We start from the raw sequence: 22134 nt of genomic DNA on the forward strand, positions 1-22134 counted from the left end.
ACTCAGGAAAAACTTTTCAATTGTTGCGAGTTGCGTATATATTTTTGTCCAGTATAGTAAAGAATGGCTAATTCTGAGAAAGTATTAAAACTTCTTAGGGCTAGGGGGCAGTATCCTGAATTTCTGCCTGACTGACTTGCCCATAGTAAACTTCCTGTTACTCAGGCCCAGAAGCTAGGAAATGCATATAATTGGTAGAATTTGATAGAAAACACTTTGAAGTTTCTAAACTGTTAAAATAATGTCTGTGAGTATAACAGAATTGATATGGCAGGCGAAAACCCAGAGGAAAATCCACCCAGAAATCCTATGTTTTTGGAAGTAACAGGCCTTTCCAATGCAAGTCTATGGGCCTACATATAACAATTCCTCCCAGATTGCAGTACCTATGGATTCCACTAGATGTCAACAGTCTTTATACAGAGTTTCAGGCTTGTTTCTTGAAAAACGAACAAGTAATAGTTGTTTTTTTCCAAGGGAGCTCAACAGGAAAGTAGGCTTTTGGTGCGCCTGAATGAGGGCGTGCTCTTTGTTATTTTCCTTTCCTATTGGTACACCGTTCTTTCCGTCTGAAATATTATCGTTTATTTACATACCTGCGGGTACCTGTGGATTGAATAGAAACATTGTTTGACTTGTTTGGACGAAGTTTACCGGTAGCATTTTGGATTCCTTTGTATGCATGTTGAAGGAGTGGATTACTGAAATCAATGGCGCCAACTCAATTGACTTTTTTGGACATAAAGAAGGACTTTATCGAACAAATCAAACATTCGTTGCGTAGCTGGGACCCTTGCGATTGCAAGCAGAGGAAGATCTTCAAAGGTAAGTGATTTATTTAATCGCTATTTGCCATTTTGTAAAGCCTGTATTGGTTGAAAAAAATATTTGGATGTGGGGAGCTGTCCTCAGATAATCACATGGTATGCTTTCGCCGTAAAGCCTTTTTGAAATCTGACAACGCAGTTGGATTAACAAGACGTTAAGCTTTTAAATGATATAAGACACTTGTATGTTCATGAATGTTTAATATTGTGATGTTGACATTTGAATTTGGCGCTCTCCAATTTCACCGGATGTTGTCGGAAGAGGGTATTACTGTCCTGCCTGAGGGTCACATAGACCTGGGAGAGTTTGTCATTAAATGTATAACAAAGGATGACAAGGGATCTGCTTTTACTGCAGGAGCCAGACTGGGTAACCTGCATGTTTGGTTACTTAGGTGTGTCTCTTTTTTTACTCTCTGATGGGTGTGTTCTTTATAGCGTTCCAATTCTTCTTACAGAGGTGTATGGCTCCATAGCTCAGTGGTTAGAGCACTGGTCTTGTAAACCAGGGGTCGTGAGTTCAATTCTCACTGGGGCCTTGATTTTGACTCCACCCTCTAAGACATTCATCTGAAACTTTACACAGGGTGGGACTTACCATTTCTCTCGCTCTATACAGCAGAAAGTTCAAAATGTGACAACAAACTGACCATATTGCCCTGCACAAATAATTATCTGCTGTACTACTACTGTAAGAGACATTGCCAAACAAACTGAGGATATGATTCCACGTTTGCCGATTCTTTCCTGGGCCGCCAATCATGACTAAAAAAAGAGCTGAAACTAGAGACAGGAGTAGCAGAAGTCATGAAAACCAGTGATGCATGTTGAAGGAATAATATCATTAACTTAAACTTTTGCTTATATTAACTGTAACTCAGGAAAAACTTTTCAATTGTTGCGAGTTGCGTATATATTTTTGTCCAGTATAGTAAAGAATGGCTAATTCTGAGAAAGTATTAAAACTTCTTAGGGCTAGGGGGCAGTATCCTGAATTTCTGCCTGACTGACTTGCCCATAGTAAACTTCCTGTTACTCAGGCCCAGAAGCTAGGAAATGCATATAATTGGTAGAATTTGATAGAAAACACTTTGAAGTTTCTAAACTGTTAAAATAATGTCTGTGAGTACAACAGAATTGATATGGCAGGCGAAAACCCAGAGGAAAATCCACCCAGAAATCCTATGTTTTTGGAAGTAACAGGCCTTTCCAATGCAAGTCTATGGGCCTACATATAACAATTCCTCCCAGATTGCAGTACCTATGGATTCCACTAGATGTCAACAGTCTTTATACAGAGTTTCAGGCTTGTTTCTTGAAAAACGAACAAGTAATAGTCGTTTTTTTCCAAGGGAGCTCAACAGGAAAGTAGGCTTTTGGTGCGCCTGAATGAGGGCGTGCTCTTTGTTATTTTCCTTTCCTATTGGTACACCGTTCTTTCCGTCTGAAATATTATCGTTTATTTACATACCTGCGGGTACCTGTGGATTGAATAGAAACATTGTTTGACTTGTTTGGACGAAGTTTACCGGTAGCATTTTGGATTCCTTTGTATGCATGTTGAAGGAGTGGATTACTGAAATCAATGGCGCCAACTCAATTGACTTTTTTGGACATAAAGAAGGACTTTATCGAACAAATCAAACATTCGTTGCGTAGCTGGGACCCTTGCGATTGCAAGCAGAGGAAGATCTTCAAAGGTAAGTGATTTATTTAATCGCTATTTGCCATTTTGTAAAGCCTGTATTGGTTGAAAAAAATATTTGGATGTGGGGAGCTGTCCTCAGATAATCACATGGTATGCTTTCGCCGTAAAGCCTTTTTGAAATCTGACAACGCAGTTGGATTAACAAGACGTTAAGCTTTTAAATGATATAAGACACTTGTATGTTCATGAATGTTTAATATTGTGATGTTGACATTTGAATTTGGCTCTCTCCAATTTCACCGGATGTTGTCGGAAGAGGGTATTACTGTCCTGCCTGAGGGTCACATAGACCTGGGAGAGTTTGTCATTAAATGTATAACAAAGGATGACAAGGAATCTGCTTTTACTGCAGGAGCCAGACTGGGTAACCTGCATGTTTGGTTACTTAGGTGTGTCTCTTTTTTTACTCTCTGATGGGTGTGTTCTTTATAGCGTTCCAATTCTTCTTACAGAGGTGTATGGCTCCATAGCTCAGTGGTTAGAGCACTGGTCTTGTAAACCAGGGGTCGTGAGTTCAATTCTCACTGGGGCCTTGATTTTGACTCCACCCTCTAAGACATTCATCTGAAACTTTACACAGGGTGGGACTTACCATTTCTCTCGCTCTATACAGCAGAAAGTTCAAAATGTGACAACAAACTGACCATATTGCCCTGCACAAATAATTATCTGCTGTACTACTACTGTAAGAGACATTGCCAAACAAACTGAGGATACGATTCCACGTTTGCCGATTCTTTCCTGGGCCGCCAATCATGACTAAAAAAAGAGCTGAAACTAGAGACAGGAGTAGCAGAAGTCATGAAAACCAGTGATGCATGTTGAAGGAATAATATCATTAACTTAAACTTTTGCTTATATTAACTGTAACTCAGGAAAAACTTTTCAATTGTTGCGAGTTGCGTATATACTTTTGTCCAGTATAGTAAAGAATGGCTAATTCTGAGAAAGTATTAAAACTTCTTAGGGCTAGGGGGCAGTATCCTGAATTTCTGCCTGACTGACTTGCCCATAGTAAACTTCCTGTTACTCAGGCCCAGAAGCTAGGAAATGCATATAATTGGTAGAATTTGATAGAAAACACTTTGAAGTTTCTAAACTGTTAAAATAATGTCTGTGAGTATAACAGAATTGATATGGCAGGCGAAAACCCAGAGGAAAATCCATCCAGAAATCCTATGTTTTTGGAAGTAACAGGCCTTTCCAATGCAAGTCTATGGGCCTACATATAACAATTCCTCCCAGATTGCAGTACCTATGGATTCCACTAGATGTCAACAGTCTTTATACAGAGTTTCAGGCTTGTTTCTTGAAAAACGAACAGGTAATAGTCGTTTTTTTCCAAGGGAGCTCAACAGGAAAGTAGGCTTTTGGTGCGCCTGAATGAGGGCGTGCTCTTTGTTATTTTCCTTTCCTATTGGTACACCGTCCTTTCCGTCTGAAATATTATCGTTTATTTACATACCTGCGGGTACCTGTGGATTGAATAGAAACATTGTTTGACTTGTTTGGACGAAGTTTACCGGTAGCATTTTGGATTCCTTTGTATGCATGTTGAAGGAGTGGATTACTGAAATCAATGGCGCCAACTCAATTGACTTTTTTGGACATAAAGAAGGACTTTATCGAACAAATCAAACATTCGTTGCGTAGCTGGGACCCTTGCGATTGCAAGCAGAGGAAGATCTTCAAAGGTAAGTGATTTATTTAATCGCTATTTGCCATTTTGTAAAGCCTGTATTGGTTGAAAAAAATATTTGGATGTGGGGAGCTGTCCTCAGATAATCACATGGTATGCTTTCGCCGTAAAGCCTTTTTGAAATCTGACAACGCAGTTGGATTAACAAGACGTTAAGCTTTTAAATGATATAAGACACTTGTATGTTCATGAATGTTTAATATTGTGATGTTGACATTTGAATTTGGCGCTCTCCAATTTCACCGGATGTTGTCGGAAGAGGGTATTACTGTCCTGCCTGAGGGTCACATAGACCTGGGAGAGTTTGTCATTAAATGTATAACAAAGGATGACAAGGAATCTGCTTTTACTGCAGGAGCCAGACTGGGTAACCTGCATGTTTGGTTACTTAGGTGTGTCTCTTTTTTTACTCTCTGATGGGTGTGTTCTTTATAGCGTTCCAATTCTTCTTACAGAGGTCTATGGCTCCATAGCTCAGTGGTTAGAGCACTGGTCTTGTAAACCAGGGGTCGTGAGTTCAATTCTCACTGGGGCCTTGATTTTGACTCCACCCTCTAAGACATTCATCTGAAACTTTACACAGGGTGGGACTTACCATTTATCTCGCTCTATACAGCAGAAAGTTCAAAATGTGACAACAAACTGACCATATTGCCCTGCACAAATAATTATCTGCTGTACTACTACTGTAAGAGACATTGCCAAACAAACTGAGGATATGATTCCACGTTTGCCGATTCTTTCCTGGGCCGCCAATCATGACTAAAAAAAGAGCTGAAACTAGAGACAGGAGTAGCAGAAGTCATGAAAACCAGTGATGCATGTTGAAGGAATAATATCATTAACTTAAACTTTTGCTTATATTAACTGTAACTCAGGAAAAACTTTTCAATTGTTGCGAGTTGCGTATATATTTTTGTCCAGTATAGTAAAGAATGGCTAATTCTGAGAAAGTATTAAAACTTCTTAGGGCTAGGGGGCAGTATCCTGAATTTCTGCCTGACTGACTTGCCCATAGTAAACTTCCTGTTACTCAGGCCCAGAAGCTAGGAAATGCATATAATTGGTAGAATTTGATAGAAAACACTTTGAAGTTTCTAAACTGTTAAAATAATGTCTGTGAGTATAACAGAATTGATATGGCAGGCGAAAACCCAGAGGAAAATCCACCCAGAAATCCTTTGTTTTTGGAAGTAACAGGCCTTTCCAATGCAAGTCTATGGGCCTACATATAACAATTCCTCCCAGATTGCAGTACCTATGGATTCCACTAGATGTCAACAGTCTTTATACAGAGTTTCAGGCTTGTTTCTTGAAAAACGAACAAGTAATAGTCGTTTTTTCCAAGGGAGCTCAACAGGAAAGTAGGCTTTTGGTGAGCCTGAATGAGGGCGTGCTCTTTGTTATTTTCCTTTCCTATTGAACACCGTTCTTTCCGTCTGAAATATTGTCGTTTATTTACATACCTGCGGGTACCTGTGGATTGAATAGAAACATTGTTTGACTTGTTTGGACGAAGTTTACCGGTAGCATTTTGGATTCCTTTGTATGCATGTTGAAGGAGTGGATTACTGAAATCAATGGCGCCAACTCAATTGACTTTTTTGGACATAAAGAAGGACTTTATCGAACAAATCAAACATTCGTTGCGTAGCTGGGACCCTTGCGATTGCAAGCAGAGGAAGATCTTCAAAGGTAAGTGATTTATTTAATCGCTATTTGCCATTTTGTAAAGCCTGTATTGGTTGAAAAAAATATTTGGATGTGGGGAGCTGTCCTCAGATAATCACATGGTATGCTTTCGCCGTAAAGCCTTTTTGAAATCTGACAACGCTGTTGGATTAACAAGACGTTAAGCTTTTAAATGATATAAGACACTTGTATGTTCATGAATGTTTAATATTGTGATGTTGACATTTGAATTTGGCGCTCTCCAATTTCACCGGATGTTGTCGGAAGAGGGTATTACTGTCCTGCCTGAGGGTCACATAGACCTGGGAGAGTTTGTCATTAAATGTATAACAAAGGATGACAAGGAATCTGCTTTTACTGCAGGAGCCAGACTGGGTAACCTGCATGTTTGGTTACTTAGGTGTGTCTCTTTTTTTACTCTCTGATGGGTGTGTTCTTTATAGCGTTCCAATTCTTCTTACAGAGGTCTATGGCTCCATAGCTCAGTGGTTAGAGCACTGGTCTTGAAAACCAGGGGTCGTGAGTTCAATTCTCACTGGGCCCTTGATTTTGACTCCACCCTCTAAGACATTCATCTGAAACTTTACACAGGGTGGGACTTACCATTTCTCTCGCTCTATACAGCAGAAAGTTCAAAATGTGACAACAAACTGACCATATTGCCCTGCACAAATAATTATCTGCTGTACTACTACTGTAAGAGACATTGCCAAACAAACTGAGGATATGATTCCACGTTTGCCGATTCTTTCCTGGGCCGCCAATCATGACTAAAAAAAGAGCTGAAACTAGAGACAGGAGTAGCAGAAGTCATGAAAACCAGTGATGCATGTTGAAGGAATAATATCATTAACTTAAACTTTTGCTTATATTAACTGTAACTCAGGAAAAACTTTTCAATTGTTGCGAGTTGCGTATATATTTTTGTCCAGTATAGTAAAGAATGGCTAATTCTGAGAAAGTATTAAAACTTCTTAGGGCTAGGGGGCAGTATCCTGAATTTCTGCCTGACTGACTTGCCCATAGTAAACTTCCTGTTACTCAGGCCCAGAAGCTAGGAAATGCATATAATTGGTAGAATTTGATAGAAAACACTTTGAAGTTTCTAAACTGTTAAAATAATGTCTGTGAGTATAACAGAATTGATATGGCAGGCGAAAACCCAGAGGAAAATCCACCCAGAAATCCTTTGTTTTTGGAAGTAACAGGCCTTTCCAATGCAAGTCTATGGGCCTACATATAACAATTCCTCCCAGATTGCAGTACCTATGGATTCCACTAGATGTCAACAGTCTTTATACAGAGTTTCAGGCTTGTTTCTTGAAAAACGAACAAGTAATAGTCGTTTTTTCCAAGGGAGCTCAACAGGAAAGTAGGCTTTTGGTGAGCCTGAATGAGGGCGTGCTCTTTGTTATTTTCCTTTCCTATTGAACACCGTTCTTTCCGTCTGAAATATTGTCGTTTATTTACATACCTGCGGGTACCTGTGGATTGAATAGAAACATTGTTTGACTTGTTTGGACGAAGTTTACCGGTAGCATTTTGGATTCCTTTGTATGCATGTTGAAGGAGTGGATTACTGAAATCAATGGCGCCAACTCAATTGACTTTTTTGGACATAAAGAAGGACTTTATCGAACAAATCAAACATTCGTTGCGTAGCTGGGACCCTTGCGATTGCAAGCAGAGGAAGATCTTCAAAGGTAAGTGATTTATTTAATCGCTATTTGCCATTTTGTAAAGCCTGTATTGGTTGAAAAAAATATTTGGATGTGGGGAGCTGTCCTCAGATAATCACATGGTATGCTTTCGCCGTAAAGCCTTTTTGAAATCTGACAACGCTGTTGGATTAACAAGACGTTAAGCTTTTAAATGATATAAGACACTTGTATGTTCATGAATGTTTAATATTGTGATGTTGACATTTGAATTTGGCGCTCTCCAATTTCACCGGATGTTGTCGGAAGAGGGTATTACTGTCCTGCCTGAGGGTCACATAGACCTGGGAGAGTTTGTCATTAAATGTATAACAAAGGATGACAAGGAATCTGCTTTTACTGCAGGAGCCAGACTGGGTAACCTGCATGTTTGGTTACTTAGGTGTGTCTCTTTTTTTACTCTCTGATGGGTGTGTTCTTTATAGCGTTCCAATTCTTCTTACAGAGGTCTATGGCTCCATAGCTCAGTGGTTAGAGCACTGGTCTTGAAAACCAGGGGTCGTGAGTTCAATTCTCACTGGGCCCTTGATTTTGACTCCACCCTCTAAGACATTCATCTGAAACTTTACACAGGGTGGGACTTACCATTTCTCTCGCTCTATACAGCAGAAAGTTCAAAATGTGACAACAAACTGACCATATTGCCCTGCACAAATAATTATCTGCTGTACTACTACTGTAAGAGACATTGCCAAACAAACTGAGGATACGATTCCACGTTTGCCGATTCTTTCCTGGGCCGCCAATCATGACTAAAAAAAGAGCTGAAACTAGAGACAGGAGTAGCAGAAGTCATGAAAACCAGTGATGCATGTTGAAGGAATAATATCATTAACTTAAACTTTTGCTTATATTAACTGTAACTCAGGAAAAACTTTTCAATTGTTGCGAGTTGCGTATATATTTTTGTCCAGTATAGTAAAGAATGGCTAATTCTGAGAAAGTATTAAAACTTCTTAGGGCTAGGGGGCAGTATCCTGAATTTCTGCCTGACTGACTTGCCCATAGTAAACTTCCTGTTACTCAGGCCCAGAAGCTAGGAAATGCATATAATTGGTAGAATTTGATAGAAAACACTTTGAAGTTTCTAAACTGTTAAAATAATGTCTGTGAGTATAACAGAATTGATATGGCAGGCGAAAACCCAGAGGAAAATCCACCCAGAAATCCTTTGTTTTTGGAAGTAACAGGCCTTTCCAATGCAAGTCTATGGGCCTACATATAACAATTCCTCCCAGATTGCAGTACCTATGGATTCCACTAGATGTCAACAGTCTTTATACAGAGTTTCAGGCTTGTTTCTTGAAAAACGAACAAGTAATAGTCGTTTTTTCCAAGGGAGCTCAACAGGAAAGTAGGCTTTTGGTGCGCCTGAATGAGGAGTAGCAGAAGTCATGAAAACCAGTGATGCATGTTGAAGGAATAATATCATTAACTTAAACTTTTGCTTATATTAACTGTAACTCAGGAAAAACTATTCAATTGTTGCGAGTTGCGTATATATTTTTGTCCAGTATAGTAAAGAATGGCTAATTCTGAGAAAGTATTAAAACTTCTTAGGGCTAGGGGGCAGTATCCTGAATTTCTGCCTGACTGACTTGCCCATAGTAAACTTCCTGTTACTCAGGCCCAGAAGCTAGGAAATGCATATAATTGGTAGAATTTGATAGAAAACACTTTGAAGTTTCTAAACTGTTAAAATAATGTCTGTGAGTATAACAGAATTGATATGGCAGGCGAAAACCCAGAGGAAAATCCATCCAGAAATCCTATGTTTTTGGAAGTAACAGGCCTTTTCAATGCAAGTCTATGGGCCTACATATAACAATTCCTCCCAGATTGCAGTACCTATGGATTCCACTAGATGTCAACAGTCTTTATACAGAGTTTCAGGCTTGTTTCTTGAAAAACGAACAAGTAATAGTCGTTTTTTTCCAAGGGAGCTCAACAGGAAAGTAGGCTTTTGGTGCGCCTGAATGAGGGCGTGCTCTTTGTTATTTTCCTTTCCTATTGAACACCGTTCTTTCCGTCTGAAATATTATCGTTTATTTACATACCTGCGGGTACCTGTGGATTGAATAGAAACATTGTTTGACTTGTTTGGACGAAGTTTACCGGTAGCATTTTGGATTCCTTTGTATGCATGTTGAAGGAGTGGATTACTGAAATCAATGGCGCCAACTCAATTGACTTTTTTGGACATAAAGAAGGACTTTATCGAACAAATCAAACATTCGTTGCGTAGCTGGGACCCTTGCGATTGCAAGCAGAGGAAGATCTTCAAAGGTAAGTGATTTATTTAATCGCTATTTGCCATTTTGTAAAGCCTGTATTGGTTGAAAAAAATATTTGGATGTGGGGAGCTGTCCTCAGATAATCACATGGTATGCTTTCGCCGTAAAGCCTTTTTGAAATCTGACAACGCAGTTGGATTAACAAGACGTTAAGCTTTTAAATGATATAAGACACTTGTATGTTCATGAATGTTTAATATTGTGATGTTGACATTTGAATTTGGCGCTCTCCAATTTCACCGGATGTTGTCGGAAGAGGGTATTACTGTCCTGCCTGAGGGTCACATAGACCTGGGAGAGTTTGTCATTAAATGTATAACAAAGGATGACAAGGAATCTGCTTTTACTGCAGGAGCCAGACTGGGTAACCTGCATGTTTGGTTACTTAGGTGTGTCTCTTTTTTTACTCTCTGATGGGTGTGTTCTTTATAGCGTTCCAATTCTTCTTACAGAGGTGTATGGCTCCATAGCTCAGTGGTTAGAGCACTGGTCTTGTAAATCAGGGGTCGTGAGTTCAATTCTCACTGGGGCCTTGATTTTGACTCCACCCTCTAAGACATTCATCTGAAACTTTACACAGGGTGGGACTTACCATTTCTCTCGCTCTATACAGCAGAAAGTTCAAAATGTGACAACAAACTGACCATATTGCCCTGCACAAATAATTATCTGCTGTACTACTACTGTAAGAGACATTGCCAAACAAACTGAGGATATGATTCCACGTTTGCCGATTCTTTCCTGGGCCGCCAATCATGACTAAAAAAAGAGCTGAAACTAGAGACAGGAGTAGCAGAAGTCATGAAAACCAGTGATGCATGTTGAAGGAATAATATCATTAACTTAAACTTTTGCTTATATTAACTGTAACTCAGGAAAAACTTTTCAATTGTTGCGAGTTGCGTATATATTTTTGTCCAGTATAGTAAAGAATGGCTAATTCTGAGAAAGTATTAAAACTTCTTAGGGCTAGGGGGCAGTATCCTGAATTTCTGCCTGACTGACTTGCCCATAGTAAACTTCCTGTTACTCAGGCCCAGAAGCTAGGAAATGCATATAATTGGTAGAATTTGATAGAAAACACTTTGAAGTTTCTAAACTGTTAAAATAATGTCTGTGAGTATAACAGAATTGATATGGCAGGCGAAAACCCAGAGGAAAATCCACCCAGAAATCCTTTGTTTTTGGAAGTAACAGGCCTTTCCAATGCAAGTCTATGGGCCTACATATAACAATTCCTCCCAGATTGCAGTACCTATGGATTCCACTAGATGTCAACAGTCTTTATACAGAGTTTCAGGCTTGTTTCTTGAAAAACGAACAAGTAATAGTCGTTTTTTCCAAGGGAGCTCAACAGGAAAGTAGGCTTTTGGTGCGCCTGAATGAGGGCGTGCTCTTTGTTATTTTCCTTTCCTATTGAACACCGTTCTTTCCGTCTGAAATATTGTCGTTTATTTACATACCTGCGGGTACCTGTGGATTGAATAGAAACATTGTTTGACTTGTTTGGACGAAGTTTACCGGTAGCATTTTGGATTCCTTTGTATGCATGTTGAAGGAGTGGATTACTGAAATCAATGGCGCCAACTCAATTGACTTTTTTGGACATAAAGAAGGACTTTATCGAACAAATCAAACATTCGTTGCGTAGCTGGGACCCTTGCGATTGCAAGCAGAGGAAGATCTTCAAAGGTAAGTGATTTATTTAATCGCTATTTGCCATTTTGTAAAGCCTGTATTGGTTGAAAAAAATATTTGGATGTGGGGAGCTGTCCTCAGATAATCACATGGTATGCTTTCGCCGTAAAGCCTTTTTGAAATCTGACAACGCAGTTGGATTAACAAGACGTTAAGCTTTTAAATGATATAAGACACTTGTATGTTCATGAATGTTTAATATTGTGATGTTGACATTTGAATTTGGCGCTCTCCAATTTCACCGGATGTTGTCGGAAGAGGGTATTACTGTCCTGCCTGAGGGTCACATAGACCTGGGAGAGTTTGTCATTAAATGTATAACAAAGGATGACAAGGAATCTGCTTTTACTGCAGGAGCCAGACTGGGTAACCTGCATGTTTGGTTACTTAGGTGTGTCTCTTTTTTTACTCTCTGATGGGTGTGTTCTTTATAGCGTTCCAATTCTTCTTACAGAGGTCTATGGCTCCATAGCTCAGTGGTTAGAGCACTGGTCTTGTAAACCAGGGGTCGTGAGTTCAATTCTCACTGGGGCCTTGATTTTGACTCCACCCTCTAAGACATTCATCTGAAACTTTACACAGGGTGGGACTTACCATTTCTCTCGCTCTATACAGCAGAAAGTTCAAAATGTGACAACAAACTGACCATATTGCCCTGCACAAATAATTATCTGCTGTACTACTACTGTAAGAGACATTGCCAAACAAACTGAGGATACGATTCCACGTTTGCCGATTCTTTCCTGGGCCGCCAATCATGACTAAAAAAAGAGCTGAAACTAGAGACAGGAGTAGCAGAAGTCATGAAAACCAGTGATGCATGTTGAAGGAATAATATCATTAACTTAAACTTTTGCTTATATTAACTGTAACTCAGGAAAAACTTTTCAATTGTTGCGAGTTGCGTATATATTTTTGTCCAGTATAGTAAAGAATGGCTAATTCTGAGAAAGTATTAAAACTTCTTAGGGCTAGGGGGCAGTATCCTGAATTTCTGCCTGACTGACTTGCCCATAGTAAACTTCCTGTTACTCAGGCCCAGAAGCTAGGAAATGCATATAATTGGTAGAATTTGATAGAAAACACTTTGAAGTTTCTAAACTGTTAAAATAATGTCTGTGAGTATAACAGAATTGATATGGCAGGCGAAAACCCAGAGGAAAATCCACCCAGAAATCCTTTGTTTTTGGAAGTAACAGGCCTTTCCAATGCAAGTCTATGGGCCTACATATAACAATTCCTCCCAGATTGCAGTACCTATGGATTCCACTAGATGTCAACAGTCTTTATACAGAGTTTCAGGCTTGTTTCTTGAAAAACGAACAAGTAATAGTCGTTTTTTCCAAGGGAGCTCAACAGGAAAGTAGGCTTTTGGTGCGCCTGAATGAGGGCGTGCTCTTTGTTATTTTCCTTTCCTATTGAACACCGTTCTTTCCGTCTGAAATATTGTCGTTTATTTACATACCTGCGGGTACCTGTGGATTGAATAGAAACATTGTTTGACTTGTTTGGACGAAGTTTACCGGTAGCATTTTGGATTCCTTTGTATGCATGTTGAAGGAGTGGATTACTGAAATCAATGGCGCCAACTCAATTGACTTTTTTGGACATAAAGAAGGACTTTATCGAACAAATCAAACATTCGTTGCGTAGCTGGGACCCTTGCGATTGCAAGCAGAGGAAGATCTTCAAAGGTAAGTGATTTATTTAATCGCTATTTGCCATTTTGTAAAGCCTGTATTGGTTGAAAAAAATATTTGGATGTGGGGAGCTGTCCTCAGATAATCACATGGTATGCTTTCGCCGTAAAGCCTTTTTGAAATCTGACAACGCTGTTGGATTAACAAGACGTTAAGCTTTTAAATGATATAAGACACTTGTATGTTCATGAATGTTTAATATTGTGATGTTGACATTTGAATTTGGCGCTCTCCAATTTCACCGGATGTTGTCGGAAGAGGGTATTACTGTCCTGCCTGAGGGTCACATAGACCTGGGAGAGTTTGTCATTAAATGTATAACAAAGGATGACAAGGAATCTGCTTTTACTGCAGGAGCCAGACTGGGTAACCTGCATGTTTGGTTACTTAGGTGTGTCTCTTTTTTTACTCTCTGATGGGTGTGTTCTTTATAGCGTTCCAATTCTTCTTACAGAGGTCTATGGCTCCATAGCTCAGTGGTTTAGAGCACTGGTCTTGAAAACCAGGGGTCGTGAGTTCAATTCTCACTGGGGCCTTGATTTTGACTCCACCCTCTAAGACATTCATCTGAAACTTTACACAGGGTGGGACTTACCATTTCTCTCGCTCTATACAGCAGAAAGTTCAAAATGTGACAACAAACTGACCATATTGCCCTGCACAAATAATTATCTGCTGTACTACTACTGTAAGAGACATTGCCAAACAAACTGAGGATACGATTCCACGTTTGCCGATTCTTTCCTGGGCCGCCAATCATGACTAAAAAAAGAGCTGAAACTAGAGACAGGAGTAGCAGAAGTCATGAAAACCAGTGATGCATGTTGAAGGAATAATATCATTAACTTAAACTTTTGCTTATATTAACTGTAACTCAGGAAAAACTTTTCAATTGTTGCGAGTTGCGTATATATTTTTGTCCAGTATAGTAAAGAATGGCTAATTCTGAGAAAGTATTAAAACTTCTTAGGGCTAGGGGGCAGTATCCTGAATTTCTGCCTGACTGACTTGCCCATAGTAAACTTCCTGTTACTCAGGCCCAGAAGCTAGGAAATGCATATAATTGGTAGAATTTGATAGAAAACACTTTGAAGTTTCTAAACTGTTAAAATAATGTCTGTGAGTATAACAGAATTGATATGGCAGGCGAAAACCCAGAGGAAAATCCATCCAGAAATCCTATGTTTTTGGAAGTAACAGGCCTTTCCAATGCAAGTCTATGGGCCTACATATAACAATTCCTCCCAGATTGCAGTACCTATGGATTCCACTAGATGTCAACAGTCTTTATACAGAGTTTCAGGCTTGTTTCTTGAAAAACGAACAAGTAATAGTCGTTTTTTCCAAGGGAGCTCAACAGGAAAGTAGGCTTTTGGTGCGCCTGAATGAGGGCGTGCTCTTTGTTATTTTCCTTTCCTATTGAACACCGTTCTTTCCGTCTGAAATATTGTCGTTTATTTACATACCTGCGGGTACCTGTGGATTGAATAGAAACATTGTTTGACTTGTTTGGACGAAGTTTACCGGTAGCATTTTGGATTCCTTTGTATGCATGTTGAAGGAGTGGATTACTGAAATCAATGGCGCCAACTCAATTGACTTTTTTGGACATAAAGAAGGACTTTATCGAACAAATCAAACATTCGTTGCGTAGCTGGGACCCTTGCGATTGCAAGCAGAGGAAGATCTTCAAAGGTAAGTGATTTATTTAATCGCTATTTGCCATTTTGTAAAGCCTGTATTGGTTGAAAAAAATATTTGGATGTGGGGAGCTGTCCTCAGATAATCACATGGTATGCTTTCGCCGTAAAGCCTTTTTGAAATCTGACAACGCTGTTGGATTAACAAGACGTTAAGCTTTTAAATGATATAAGACACTTGTATGTTCATGAATGTTTAATATTGTGATGTTGACATTTGAATTTGGCGCTCTCCAATTTCACCGGATGTTGTCGGAAGAGGGTATTACTGTCCTGCCTGAGGGTCACATAGACCTGGGAGAGTTTGTCATTAAATGTATAACAAAGGATGACAAGGAATCTGCTTTTACTGCAGGAGCCAGACTGGGTAACCTGCATGTTTGGTTACTTAGGTGTGTCTCTTTTTTTACTCTCTGATGGGTGTGTTCTTTATAGCGTTCCAATTCTTCTTACAGAGGTCTATGGCTCCATAGCTCAGTGGTTTAGAGCACTGGTCTTGAAAACCAGGGGTCGTGAGTTCAATTCTCACTGGGGCCTTGATTTTGACTCCACCCTCTAAGACATTCATCTGAAACTTTACACAGGGTGGGACTTACCATTTCTCTCGCTCTATACAGCAGAAAGTTCAAAATGTGACAACAAACTGACCATATTGCCCTGCACAAATAATTATCTGCTGTACTACTACTGTAAGAGACATTGCCAAACAAACTGAGGATACGATTCCACGTTTGCCGATTCTTTCCTGGGCCGCCAATCATGACTAAAAAAAGAGCTGAAACTAGAGACAGGAGTAGCAGAAGTCATGAAAACCAGTGATGCATGTTGAAGGAATAATATCATTAACTTAAACTTTTGCTTATATTAACTGTAACTCAGGAAAAACTTTTCAATTGTTGCGAGTTGCGTATATATTTTTGTCCAGTATAGTAAAGAATGGCTAATTCTGAGAAAGTATTAAAACTTCTTAGGGCTAGGGGGCAGTATCCTGAATTTCTGCCTGACTGACTTGCCCATAGTAAACTTCCTGTTACTCAGGCCCAGAAGCTAGGAAATGCATATAATTGGTAGAATTTGATAGAAAACACTTTGAAGTTTCTAAACTGTTAAAATAATGTCTGTGAGTATAACAGAATTGATATGGCAGGCGAAAACCCAGAGGAAAATCCATCCAGAAATCCTATGTTTTTGGAAGTAACAGGCCTTTCCAATGCAAGTCTATGGGCCTACATATAACAATTCCTCCCAGATTGCAGTACCTATGGATTCCACTAGATGTCAACAGTCTTTATACAGAGTTTCAGGCTTGTTTCTTGAAAAACGAACAAGTAATAGTCGTTTTTTTCCAAGGGAGCTCAACAGGAAAGTAGGCTTTTGGTGCGCCTGAATGAGGGCGTGCTCTTTGATATTTTCCTTTCCTATTGAACACCGTTCTTTCCGTCTGAAATATTATCGTTTATTTACATACCTGCGGGTACCTGTGGATTGAATAGAAACATTGTTTGACTTGTTTGGACGAAGTTTACCGGTAGCATTTTGGATTCCTTTGTATGCATGTTGAAGGAGTGGATTACTGAAATCAATGGCGCCAACTCAATTGACTTTTTTGGACATAAAGAAGGACTTTATCGAACAAATCAAACATTCGTTGCGTAGCTGGGACCCTTGCGATTGCAAGCAGAGGAAGATCTTCAAAGGTAAGTGATTTATTTAATCGCTATTTGCCATTTTGTAAAGCCTGTATTGGTTGAAAAAAATATTTGGATGTGGGGAGCTGTCCTCAGATAATCACATGGTATGCTTTCGCCGTAAAGCCTTTTTGAAATCTGACAACGCAGTTGGATTAACAAGACGTTAAGCTTTTAAATGATATAAGACACTTGTATGTTCATGAATGTTTAATATTGTGATGTTGACATTTGAATTTGGCGCTCTCCAATTTCACCGGATGTTGTCGGAAGAGGGTATTACTGTCCTGCCTGAGGGTCACATAGACCTGGGAGAGTTTGTCATTAAATGTATAACAAAGGATGACAAGGAATCTGCTTTTACTGCAGGAGCCAGACTGGGTAACCTGCATGTTTGGTTACTTAGGTGTGTCTCTTTTTTTACTCTCTGATGGGTGTGTTCTTTATAGCGTTCCAATTCTTCTTACAGAGGTGTATGGCTCCATAGCTCAGTGGTTAGAGCACTGGTCTTGTAAACCAGGGGTCGTGAGTTCAATTCTCACTGGGGCCTTGATTTTGACTCCACCCTCTAAGACATTCATCTGAAACTTTACACAGGGTGGGACTTACCATTTCTCTCGCTCTATACAGCAGAAAGTTCAAAATGTGACAACAAACTGACCATATTGCCCTGCACAAATAATTATCTGCTGTACTACTACTACTGTAAGAGACATTGCCAAACAAACTGAGGATACGATTCCACGTTTACCGATTCTGTCCTGGGCCGCCAATCATGACTAAAAAAGAGCTGAAACTAGAGACAGGAGTAGCAGAAGTCATGAAAACCAGTGATGCATGTTGAAGGAATAATATCATTAACTTAAACTTTTGCTTATATTAACTGTAACTCAGGAAAAACTTTTCAATTGTTGCGAGTTGCGTATATATTTTTGTCCAGTATAGTAAAGAATGGCTAATTCTGAGAAAGTATTAAAACTTCTTAGGGCTAGGGGGCAGTATCCTGAATTTCTGCCTGACTGACTTGCCCATAGTAAACTTCCTGTTACTCAGGCCCAGAAGCTAGGAAATGCATATAATTGGTAGAATTTGATAGAAAACACTTTGAAGTTTCTAAACTGTTAAAATAATGTCTGTGAGTATAACAGAATTGATATGGCAGGCGAAAACCCAGAGGAAAATCCATCCAGAAATCCTATGTTTTTGGAAGTAACAGGCCTTTCCAATGCAAGTCTATGGGCCTACATATAACAATTCCTCCCAGATTGCAGTACCTATGGATTCCACTAGATGTCAACAGTCTTTATACAGAGTTTCAGGCTTGTTTCTTGAAAAACGAACAAGTAATAGTTGTTTTTTTCCAAGGGAGCTCAACAGGAAAGTAGGCTTTTGGTGCGCCTGAATGAGGGCGTGCTCTTTGTTATTTTCCTTTCCTATTGAACACCGTTCTTTCCGTCTGAAATATTATCGTTTATTTACATACCTGCGGGTACCTGTGGATTGAATAGAAACATTGTTTGACTTGTTTGGACGAAGTTTACCGGTAGCATTTTGGATTCCTTTGTATGCATGTTGAAGGAGTGGATTACTGAAATCAATGGCGCCAACTCAATTGACTTTTTTGGACATAAAGAAGGACTTTATCGAACAAATCAAACATTCGTTGCGTAGCTGGGACCCTTGCGATTGCAAGCAGAGGAAGATCTTCAAAGGTAAGTGATTTATTTAATCGCTATTTGCCATTTTGTAAAGCCTGTATTGGTTGAAAAAAATATTTGGATGTGGGGAGCTGTCCTCAGATAATCACATGGTATGCTTTCGCCGTAAAGCCTTTTTGAAATCTGACAACGCAGTTGGATTAACAAGACGTTAAGCTTTTAAATGATATAAGACACTTGTATGTTCATGAATGTTTAATATTGTGATGTTGACATTTGAATTTGGCGCTCTCCAATTTCACCGGATGTTGTCGGAAGAGGGTATTACTGTCCTGCCTGAGGGTCACATAGACCTGGGAGAGTTTGTCATTAAATGTATAACAAAGGATGACAAGGAATCTGCTTTTACTGCAGGAGCCAGACTGGGTAACCTGCATGTTTGGTTACTTAGGTGTGTCTCTTTTTTTACTCTCTGATGGGTGTGTTCTTTATAGCGTTCCAATTCTTCTTACAGAGGTGTATGGCTCCATAGCTCAGTGGTTAGAGCACTGGTCTTGTAAACCAGGGGTCGTGAGCTCAATTCTCACTGGGGCCTTGATTTTGACTCCACCCTCTAAGACATTCATCTGAAACTTTACACAGGGTGGGACTTACCATTTCTCTCGCTCTATACAGCAGAAAGTTCAAAATGTGACAACAAACTGACCATATTGCCCTGCACAAATAATTATCTGCTGTACTACTACTACTGTAAGAGACATTGCCAAACAAACTGAGGATACGATTCCACGTTTGCCGATTCTGTCCTGGGCCGCCAATCATGACTAAAAAAGAGCTGAAACTAGAGACAGGAGTAGCAGAAGTCATGAAAACCAGTGATGCATGTTGAAGGAATAATATCATTAACTTAAACTTTTGCTTATATTAACTGTAACTCAGGAAAAACTTTTCAATTGTTGCGAGTTGCGTATATATTTTTGTCCAGTATAGTAAAGAATGGCTAATTCTGAGAAAGTATTAAAACCTCTTAGGGCTAGGGGGCAGTATCCTGAATTTCTGCCTGACTGACTTGCCCATAGTAAACTTCCTGTTACTCAGGCCCAGAAGCTAGGAAATGCATATAATTGGTAGAATTTGATAGAAAACACTTTGAAGTTTCTAAACTGTTAAAATAATGTCTGTGAGTATAACAGAATTGATATGGCAGGCGAAAACCCAGAGGAAAATCCATCCAGAAATCCTATGTTTTTGGAAGTAACAGGCCTTTCCAATGCAAGTCTATGGGCCTACATATAACAATTCCTCCCAGATTGCAGTACCTATGGATTCCACTAGATGTCAACAGTCTTTATACAGAGTTTCAGGCTTGTTTCTTGAAAAACGAACAAGTAATAGTCGTTTTTTTCCTGGGGAGCTCAACAGGAAAGTAGGCTTTTGGTGCGCCTGAATGAGGGCGTGCTCTTTGATATTTTCCTTTCCTATTGAACACCGTTCTTTCCGTCTGAAATATTATCGTTTATTTACATACCTGCGGGTACCTGTGGATTGAATAGAAACATTGTTTGACTTGTTTGGACGAAGTTTACCGGTAGCATTTTGGATTCCTTTGTATGCATGTTGAAGGAGTGGATTACTGAAATCAATGGCGCCAACTCAATTGACTTTTTTGGACATAAAGAAGGACTTTATCGAACAAATCAAACATTCGTTGCGTAGCTGGGACCCTTGCGATTGCAAGCAGAGGAAGATCTTCAAAGGTAAGTGATTTATTTAATCGCTATTTGCCATTTTGTAAAGCCTGTATTGGTTGAAAAAAATATTTGGATGTGGGGAGCTGTCCTCAGATAATCACATGGTATGCTTTCGCCGTAAAGCCTTTTTGAAATCTGACAACGCAGTTGGATTAACAAGACGTTAAGCTTTTAAATGATATAAGACACTTGTATGTTCATGAATGTTTAATATTGTGATGTTGACATTTGAATTTGGCGCTCTCCAATTTCACCGGATGTTGTCGGAAGAGGGTATTACTGTCCTGCCTGAGGGTCACATAGACCTGGGAGAGTTTGTCATTAAATGTATAACAAAGGATGACAAGGAATCTGCTTTTACTGCAGGAGCCAGACTGGGTAACCTGCATGTTTGGTTACTTAGGTGTGTCTCTTTTTTTACTCTCTGATGGGTGTGTTCTTTATAGCGTTCCAATTCTTCTTACAGAGGTGTATGGCTCCATAGCTCAGTGGTTAGAGCACTGGTCTTGTAAACCAGGGGTCGTGAGCTCAATTCTCACTGGGGCCTTGATTTTGACTCCACCCTCTAAGACATTCATCTGAAACTTTACACAGGGTGGGACTTACCATTTCTCTCGCTCTATACAGCAGAAAGTTCAAAATGTGACAACAAACTGACCATATTGCCCTGCACAAATAATTATCTGCTCTACTACTACTACTGTAAGAGACATTGCCAAACAAACTGAGGATACGATTCCACGTTTGCCGATTCTGTCCTGGGCCGCCAATCATGACTAAAAAAGAGCTGAAACTAGAGACAGGAGTAGCAGAAGTCATGAAAACCAGTGATGCATGTTGAAGGAATAATATCATTAACTTAAACTTTTGCTTATATTAACTGTAACTCAGGAAAAACTTTTCAATTGTTGCGAGTTGCGTATATATTTTTGTCCAGTATAGTAAAGAATGGCTAATTCTGAGAAAGTATTAAAACCTCTTAGGGCTAGGGGGCAGTATCCTGAATTTCTGCCTGACTGACTTGCCCATAGTAAACTTCCTGTTACTCAGGCCCAGAAGCTAGGAAATGCATATAATTGGTAGAATTTGATAGAAAACACTTTGAAGTTTCTAAACTGTTAAAATAATGTCTGTGAGTATAACAGAATTGATATGGCAGGCGAAAACCCAGAGGAAAATCCATCCAGAAATCCTATGTTTTTGGAAGTAACAGGCCTTTCCAATGCAAGTCTATGGGCCTACATATAACAATTCCTCCCAGATTGCAGTACCTATGGATTCCACTAGATGTCAACAGTCTTTATACAGAGTTTCAGGCTTGTTTCTTGAAAAACGAACAAGTAATAGTCGTTTTTTTCCAAGGGAGCTCAACAGGAAAGTAGGCTTTTGGTGCGCCTGAATGAGGGCGTGCTCTTTGTTATTTTCCTTTCCTATTGAACACCGTTCTTTCCGTCTGAAATATTATCGTTTATTTACATACCTGCGGGTACCTGTGGATTGAATAGAAACATTGTTTGACTTGTTTGGACGAAGTTTACCGGTAGCATTTTGGATTCCTTTGTATGCATGTTGAAGGAGTGGATTACTGAAATCAATGGCGCCAACTCAATTGACTTTTTTGGACATAAAGAAGGACTTTATCGAACAAATCAAACATTCGTTGCGTAGCTGGGACCCTTGCGATTGCAAGCAGAGGAAGATCTTCAAAGGTAAGTGATTTATTTAATCGCTATTTGCCATTTTGTAAAGCCTGTATTGGTTGAAAAAAATATTTGGATGTGGGGAGCTGTCCTCAGATAATCACATGGTATGCTTTCGCCGTAAAGCCTTTTTGAAATCTGACAACGCAGTTGGATTAACAAGACGTTAAGCTTTTAAATGATATAAGACACTTGTATGTTCATGAATGTTTAATATTGTGATGTTGACATTTGAATTTGGCGCTCTCCAATTTCACCGGATGTTGTCGGAAGAGGGTATTACTGTCCTGCCTGAGGGTCA

General features: G+C 39.5%; 12 non-coding genes across 12 annotated transcripts; all 12 read left to right on the plus strand.

Annotated features, from left to right (window-relative positions):
* The first annotated feature begins 1293 nt into the window (after positions 1–1293).
* On the plus strand, positions 1294–1366 carry trnat-ugu (transfer RNA threonine (anticodon UGU)). Its single transcript has one exon. It is a non-coding gene; the product is annotated as a tRNA-Thr (tRNA).
* Positions 1367–2995: 1629 nt separating this feature from the next.
* Positions 2996–3068, plus strand: trnat-ugu (transfer RNA threonine (anticodon UGU)). Its single transcript has one exon. It is a non-coding gene; the product is annotated as a tRNA-Thr (tRNA).
* Positions 3069–4697: 1629 nt separating this feature from the next.
* Positions 4698–4770, plus strand: trnat-ugu (transfer RNA threonine (anticodon UGU)). Its single transcript has one exon. It is a non-coding gene; the product is annotated as a tRNA-Thr (tRNA).
* Positions 4771–6397: 1627 nt separating this feature from the next.
* trnas-uga (transfer RNA serine (anticodon UGA)) lies at positions 6398–6470 on the plus strand. Its single transcript has one exon. It is a non-coding gene; the product is annotated as a tRNA-Ser (tRNA).
* Positions 6471–8097: 1627 nt separating this feature from the next.
* trnas-uga (transfer RNA serine (anticodon UGA)) lies at positions 8098–8170 on the plus strand. Its single transcript has one exon. It is a non-coding gene; the product is annotated as a tRNA-Ser (tRNA).
* A 2228-nt stretch (positions 8171–10398) lies between these two features.
* trnat-ugu (transfer RNA threonine (anticodon UGU)) lies at positions 10399–10471 on the plus strand. The gene has a single exon. It is a non-coding gene; the product is annotated as a tRNA-Thr (tRNA).
* A 1627-nt stretch (positions 10472–12098) lies between these two features.
* On the plus strand, positions 12099–12171 carry trnat-ugu (transfer RNA threonine (anticodon UGU)). Its single transcript has one exon. It is a non-coding gene; the product is annotated as a tRNA-Thr (tRNA).
* Positions 12172–13798: 1627 nt separating this feature from the next.
* Positions 13799–13872, plus strand: trnas-uga (transfer RNA serine (anticodon UGA)). Its single transcript has one exon. It is a non-coding gene; the product is annotated as a tRNA-Ser (tRNA).
* Positions 13873–15499: 1627 nt separating this feature from the next.
* Positions 15500–15573, plus strand: trnas-uga (transfer RNA serine (anticodon UGA)). The gene has a single exon. It is a non-coding gene; the product is annotated as a tRNA-Ser (tRNA).
* Positions 15574–17201: 1628 nt separating this feature from the next.
* trnat-ugu (transfer RNA threonine (anticodon UGU)) lies at positions 17202–17274 on the plus strand. Its single transcript has one exon. It is a non-coding gene; the product is annotated as a tRNA-Thr (tRNA).
* A 1630-nt stretch (positions 17275–18904) lies between these two features.
* On the plus strand, positions 18905–18977 carry trnat-ugu (transfer RNA threonine (anticodon UGU)). Its single transcript has one exon. It is a non-coding gene; the product is annotated as a tRNA-Thr (tRNA).
* A 1630-nt stretch (positions 18978–20607) lies between these two features.
* trnat-ugu (transfer RNA threonine (anticodon UGU)) lies at positions 20608–20680 on the plus strand. Its single transcript has one exon. It is a non-coding gene; the product is annotated as a tRNA-Thr (tRNA).
* The last annotated feature ends 1454 nt before the right edge of the window (positions 20681–22134 follow it).

Source organism: Salmo salar, chromosome 05 (assembly GCF_965601325.2).
Source record: "Salmo salar chromosome 05, fSalSal1, whole genome shotgun sequence".
NCBI classification, from domain to species: Eukaryota; Metazoa; Chordata; class Actinopteri; order Salmoniformes; family Salmonidae; genus Salmo; species Salmo salar.